This window comes from Dipteris shenzhenensis, chromosome 32, assembly GCF_047967505.1.
Source record: "Dipteris shenzhenensis isolate YYH24624 ecotype China chromosome 32, Dip_SZ_1.0, whole genome shotgun sequence".
NCBI lineage: Eukaryota > Viridiplantae > Streptophyta > Polypodiopsida > Gleicheniales > Dipteridaceae > Dipteris > Dipteris shenzhenensis.
In genome coordinates, this window is record NC_141627.1 from 15,787,850 (window position 1) to 15,795,031 (window position 7,182).

Here is a 7,182-nt window from a genome sequence, read left to right on the forward strand (position 1 = left end):
AAGATGCCTGTACACAGTGGTTCACCATAGCTACAAAACTTCACAAAATTGGGAGAAAATTTTCAAGCAAAGCTTTCAAGCCATCCCGAATGCAATGGAATATATAAATCGCAAAATGGTGACCCAAAAGTGCGGATCCACCAACACACGAATTGCATCGTTTCTTCTCTCCAGGGCATGTTTTTGCAGAAGCTATATCTTTTGATAGAGAGCTTAGATCAAGACAAGGTAAAAAGAAAAAATGTAGCTCTTGAAGTCCTCTACAACATTACTAAAGATTTGGGTTAAAATTCCACCTCAAACTCTGCATATCGGTGTCACTTTGAAAATTTCTCCAAGATTGTTGCCTCACGAATACCTGACCAGAAAGCTCATGCAATATCTTCACCGTGCTCAGGAAGAAGACAAAGAACCCCAAAGCTCTAATACCAATTGTGAGTTCACAATGAAAGCAAAAAATAAGAGAGAGTGGAACACACAGGTTTGTGTGTGCTAAACCACCCTTACCTTCTATGTCATTTATATATATATACATATATGTTGAGTATTGTGTACATAACTAGGGTTAAGGCACAATGGCCTTTAATCCCCATAGAAGCAACATGCTTCGTAAATGTTTCCTAGAAACTATAGTTTCGGAATTCCAACTGCCATATTTTGATTTCTTAGCTGCATCAACTTTTGAAATTGGCATGTCCATATCTCTTGTGCCATACTACAAAAAGTGGTATCAGTTGTTGCTGTGCTGATCTGACATGGCATGCAAATCTCATATCGAAGCTAGCATTTTGAATAAGCATCCTTCCTTGACTGCTTTTCCTACTAGCTATGATGTATTTATCTCTGATTGTCCATTCATCTCCATCGAAGATGACTCTATAGTTGTGTTCTATCATTTGCCCAATTGACAACAGGTTCTTGCTAAGCTTTGGAACATAGAGTACATCTTCCACCAATCCTTTTGTACTAGTGAAATTATTCATAGGGACAATGCCTTTCCCCTGAACTGGATTTGGTGTGTTATTTGTAGTGTAGATAACATTCTTCTATCCTTCTAATGGTTTCATCTTTGTGAGCCATACAAGATGCTTTGCCATATGAGATGATGCACCGTTGTTGATGTACCAAGAATCCTAATTTGCTTGACTGAATTAATAATTGCAATCAATGTCAAGATACATTGTTTTAGTCTTCTGCATATCCTACATATTCTGAGGTTAATTGGCATAATGTGTAAGTAAATAATACAACGTCTATGCTCAACAGATAACAGGATCTCGTATGCAAGAGAGAAAATAAGATAGTATGGAGAATCAAAAATTTGATTACTGTAGAACTGATATAATAGATGGCGCTACCTCCCAACTGTGCACTCCTATGAAAGAAGCTTCGATGGCATGCTAAAAAAAGTAGAAGACGGAGGCTGGATGCTAAGGAATCAGGGTTGCTGTAGCCAGTGATAAAATGGGCTTCAGGGGCTTGCTCCTATATAGCCACCAGTCATAGGCAGTTAGGCTCAATTGGGTGGCTGACCCAGTCCACCAAAAACGATTGACTAGGGGTCGGCCACTGACCATATGATAGAACCAGTGTGCCAAATAAAGCAACTAACCTACGGGCTCCATTCAGCCCAGAGCCATCCGAGATCATCTGAGGCTCCAAACGAGCCCTGCAATGCGAGAGTGGGCTGCCTTGAGAAATGCTCCATCTACCCTCAGTGCAGTCAGTCAAGGGATGCCTTCTCGCACTTGCATGTAGCCTAGTTGGCGGTGTGCCAACTCTATCTAAAGCCATCCAACCATCGTGCCACACATGGCCCCCATCTAGTGTCCAAACCAAGACCTACCAGATAACTGAGGTACTCAAATGCCTTCTCCTCATATGGGGGGCTTACAAGTAGAGTTAGTTGGTTCCCGCATAGTTACATGAGAGTGGAGCATTGATATCTAACACCCCCCCTCAATGTCCACCCGTAAGTGAACTTACTTTTTTGGCCCAATGCCAAGTCAATGAAGATGCCTCTCCAATGAGTCTCTTCCAAGAGCCTTCATGAAGATGTCCGCAGCATTCTCTGTAGTCAGATAGTAAACCAAGTTGATCTCTCCATCCATGATGAGCTTGCGTACAAAGTGATATTGAATCTCAATGTGTTTTGTGTGAGCGTGGAACACCGGGTTTTTTGCAATCGCCATGCAACTCTGATTGTCACATGATAACTGCATAGGCTTGTTCTGCACTACACCCATGTCCCCCAAAATCCTCCTCAACCACATTTCCTCGCAAGAAGCAAAGCATGCAGATTTGTACTCGGCCTCAGTAGAAGAAAGAGCAACTATGGGTTTCTTCTTGTTGACCCATGACACAACTCTAGATCCAAGTGAGAAACAGTACCCTATCACTGATCTCTTGCTGTCCACGTCTCTTGCCCAATCCGAGTTACAGAATCCGATGTTGCCCTTGGTATAGGTGATGCCATAATCAAGTGTGCCTTTGATGTATTTCAGCACCCACATCCCTGCCCTCCAATGGTTCTCCCGAGGCTTATTGGAAAACATGCTTAGTACACCAGTCGCAAAACTGATGTCCGGCCGTGTGTTGCATAGGTAAATCAAGCTGCCCATAACCCTTTTGTACTTTGCTTCATCCACCAGTGGTGATGAATCCTTGTTTGAGAGCTTCGCATCAACCTCCATAGGGTACCAACTGTCTTGCACTTAGCCATGCCAAATGCCTTTAGTATCTCTCTAGCATACTTCAGCTGTGAAATGAAGATCTGTTTTGGCTCCTGCCAAACTTCAATCTCCAAACAGAAACGCATCAGCCTGAGGTCTGTCATTTCAAACTCTCTTCCTAGAAAATGCTTCGTCTGCGAGATCTTCTCTTCATGGTTCCCTATTATGACAAGGTCATCCACATAAAGGACCACAATCATACACCTACCTCCTTCTCTGAAGATATACAAATTTGCATCAGATGGGCTCCTCCTGAACCCGTTTTGTAGAAATTAGGCATCAATTTGTTGGTACCACACTCGTGGGGCTTTTTTCAGCCCGTAAAGTGCCTTCTTCAGTTTGTAGACTTTACCTTCTGAACCGGGGATCTCAAAACCTGGTGGTTGTTCCATGTATACCTCCTCCTTGAGATCTCCATTCAGAAAGGCGGATTTCACATCCATCTGAAACACGGGCCAACTTCCGTGGGCAACTAAAGCCAAAACACTGCAAATTGTGGTTAGTCAAGCTATGGGAGAAAAGTTATCTTGATAATCAAAACCATGTACCTATGCAAATCCTTTTGCCATGAGCCGAGCCTTGTACTTATCCAACATGCCATCGGACTTGTATTTGGTCTTGTATGCCCACTTGGTTCCGATTACCTTGCATGTTGGTGGTCAATCCACAAGGTCCCAAGTGTTGTTCTTCATTATGGAGCCATACTCTAACTGCATAGCCTCCATCCACCTATCATTGCCCTGTGCCTCTTCAAGGCACTTGGGTTCATCACCACAGATCACTTCTGTCATCAAAGCATAGTTGACCAAGTGTTCCTGCACCCTTCTTTGCTCCTCTAATCTCTTAGACCGGCGGTGTTCTAATGGTTCCTCCTCAATGGCTGGAGGTTCTCTGCCATCCAAAAGCTGCTTTACCCACTTCGGGAATGGCCGTTGCCATTGTGGTTCTGTAGGCTCTTCTTCATCTTCTTTGTCTTGAATTGTCCCAAGCACCATTGGGGGAGTTTGGTCTGCTATTGGTGGCAATACTATATGGATATCTTGGTCTTGGTTGTCTGGGAAGGAAGCATCCTCCTCCAATTGATGCAGCTGTTCTGAGAAGACCACATCGTGACTTACAATTACCTTCTTGGTAATAGGGTTATAAAGATGGTAACCCTTCATCTCTTCACTGTAGCCTAAGAAAATACACTTCCAACTCTTCGGTTCCCATTTGGTCCTGGTAGCATGAGGGACATGCACAAAACAATCACATCCAAAAACTCTGAAATGTGCAGCTAAAGGTTTCTTACCAGAAAAGGCTTACAGTGGAGTCCTCCCATTCACAACCTTCGTGTCGCTATGATTCAGGATGTAAACTGCAGTGTTACATGCTTCAGCCTAGAAAGTCTTTGGCAAATCTTTCCCTTTCATCATACTCTGGCCCATTTCGTAGATGACGTGCATCTTACATTCTGCTACTCCATTTTGTTGTGATATATGTGGCACGCGTTTCTGCCTCTTGATCCCGTGACTTTTGCAGTAACTTTAGAGTTCAGTCGATGTGAACTCTCCACCTCTGTCTGATCTTAGCTTCTTCACCTTCCTCCCCGATTCTTTCTTGACCATTACATGCCATTCCTTGAGCCTACTAAAAGCCTCATCTTTTGTCTTCAGGAAGTATATCCATATCCTTCTATTGTAGTCGTCGATCAGCGTCATGAAGTAGTAGGAACCACCCAAAGCTTCCATCTCCATCTTTCTGCAGAGGTCCATGTGAACGAGCTCTAGAGGAGCCTTTGCCCTGTTGGCCTCTTTAGGAAAGGGCTACCGATGCTACTTGCCCATCATGCAAGCTTCACATACATCGGGCAGATCTGAAATTTTTGGTAGGTCTGCAATCATTCCACTTTTATGCATCTCCTTCAAAGAACTAAGGTTTAGATAACCAAACCTCTCATGCCACAGCTTAGTGTTCTTCACATCTGCTCGAGCACTGAAAGGTGAGAGTTTGTAAATGTTGTTGCACTATGTACCTTTACCAATGACCTTTCCTTGAAGACCTAGGATCTATGCACTATTCTTATCGAATTGAACTTTGAGGTCTCGATCTGTGATCGCAAAAACGGACAACTTCCTCTTGATATCTAGCACATAAAGGACATCGAACAACTATTTTACAACTCCATTTGACTTGAGAGCAATCGTACCTTTTCCTTTTGCTGGACATTTTGCATCATTGTGGACTACTACCATGATGTCATTCCCTACTGGCTATAGAGAGGTATACCAATCCTTCCGACTGGTCATGTGGCACGATGCACCACTGTCAAGGATCCAAGGTTCATTCGTAGGTACATGAACTGCCTCTGTGCAAATCTCCTCAATTGCTATGAACAGCTCTATTGGTGCTGCCTGCATGCTATTGTTGGACTCTTTCTTTACTCCATTCTTCTCATCTGCAATCTTCTTTCGGCACTCATTCTGCTTGTGCCCTGCCTTGTTGCAATAGAAGCACTTGATCTTCTTCTTTCTCTTTTTATCATAAGAAGAAGATGGGTTATCAGACTCTTATCAGAGTCCTTACCCTTATCTTTCTTTGATCCGGTCCAGAAAGCCGAATCTTCTCTAGTCCTCGTCTTTTGATGCATCTTCCCCTCCAGAAGCATCGCACTGAAATGAGATTGAAATCCTCAAAGTTGAGGGGCGGATTTCTGTTTTGCATATTCAACGCCGTAACAAGACCATCATACTTTGGTGGGAGAATCTGTATGCACCTTCATGCTAGATTATCGTTGGTGATGGTGATGCCAATCGCAGTCATCTGATCGCACAGATTCTTCACCCTCGTGATGAACTTCTCTGCTGCTTCAAACTCAGACAACTTCTCGTTCGTAGTTGAGTCTCTAGATTCTGAATCCACGTCTGATTCATGGTCTCGTACTAATTTTTCAAGACCGTCCATGCCTCCTTCATTGTGGTGACATGTTGAATTAATGCCATGATGGAATCACTAACACTGCAGACAATAGAACACAGCGCATCTACATTTCTTCTTATCCACGTGAGAATCTCATATGCAGTTGGTACTATCTATTGTCCTGCATTGGCTGGATCCGGTCTCGCAAACAACCAGCCTCATGTCCACCCCAGCAGTAGTGTCCCAAAGCTCGTATGCACTTAGGATGGTCTTCATCTTGAACTTCCAGAGTGGATAGTTAGAGCCGTCCAACTTTCCGCTTTCGCCGAACGGTGGGATTCGCAGTCTTGCGGGCTGGGCCATCTCTCACAATTTGCTCGCAAATAGAAAAACACTACCAAATCTTCTTGCTAGAGTCCAGGCTCCGATACCATGTAAGAAAATAATACATTGTCTGTGCTCAAGAGATAACAGGATCTCGTACACAAGAGAGAAAACAAGATAGTATGGAGAATCAAAAATTTGATTACTATAGAACTGATACAATAGATGGTGCTGCCTCCCAACCTGTGAAAGAAGCTTTGATGGCATGCTGGAAACAGTAGAAGACGGAGGCTAGATGCTAAGGAATCAGGGTTGCTATAGCCAGTGATAAAATGGGCTTCACGGGCTTGCTCTTATATAGCCACCAGTCATAATTAGTTAGGCTCAATTGGGTGGCCAACCCAGTCTGCCCAAAATGGTCGACTAGGGGTCGGTCCCGAAATAGGCCACTGATCATAAGATAGAACTGGTGTACAAAATAGAGCAACTAACCTACGGTTACTGTTCAGCCCAGAGCCATCTGGGATCATTTGAGGCTCCAAACGGGCCCTGCAACCCGAGAGTGGGATGCCTCGAGAAATGCTCCATCTACGCTTAGTGCCTTCAGTCAAGGGATGCCTTCCTGCACTTGCATGTAGCCTAGTTGGTGGTGTGCCAACTCTATCTGAAGCCATCCAGCCATCAGGCCACTCTTGGCCCCCACCTGGTGTCCAAACCATGACCTACCGGATAACTGAGGTACTCAAATGCCTTCTCCTCATATGGGGGCCTTACAAGTAGAGTTAGTTGGTTCCCGCATAGTTACATGAGAGTGGAGCATTGATATCTAACATAATGACTATGACTTGAATGTCCACCACAATGATTTCCTCTTCCACAAAAATTCCCTCAATTGTTGCTAGATTGACTTCCTTGGTCATGCTACTTCTTGTGGCAACCTCTTTCATAGTGTCCAAACTTATGACACATTGATGGAGGAATTCCCTCTTCCTTGAAATCTTCCTCTATTGGAATGATTTCCTCTTGGAATGCTCATGCTATTGCGGATGATGCTGATGCTATTATTGATGCTGATTTTAATGCTAATAATGATGACCACTTCTCTAAATGATCTACCTCTGCCTTTACCTCTGTTTGAATGCTTGATCATTAGAATGACCTTTGCATGCTTGAATGGCCTGATTCCTGATTTCTTCACCAAGTAACAATGACTATAACTCTTCCAGTG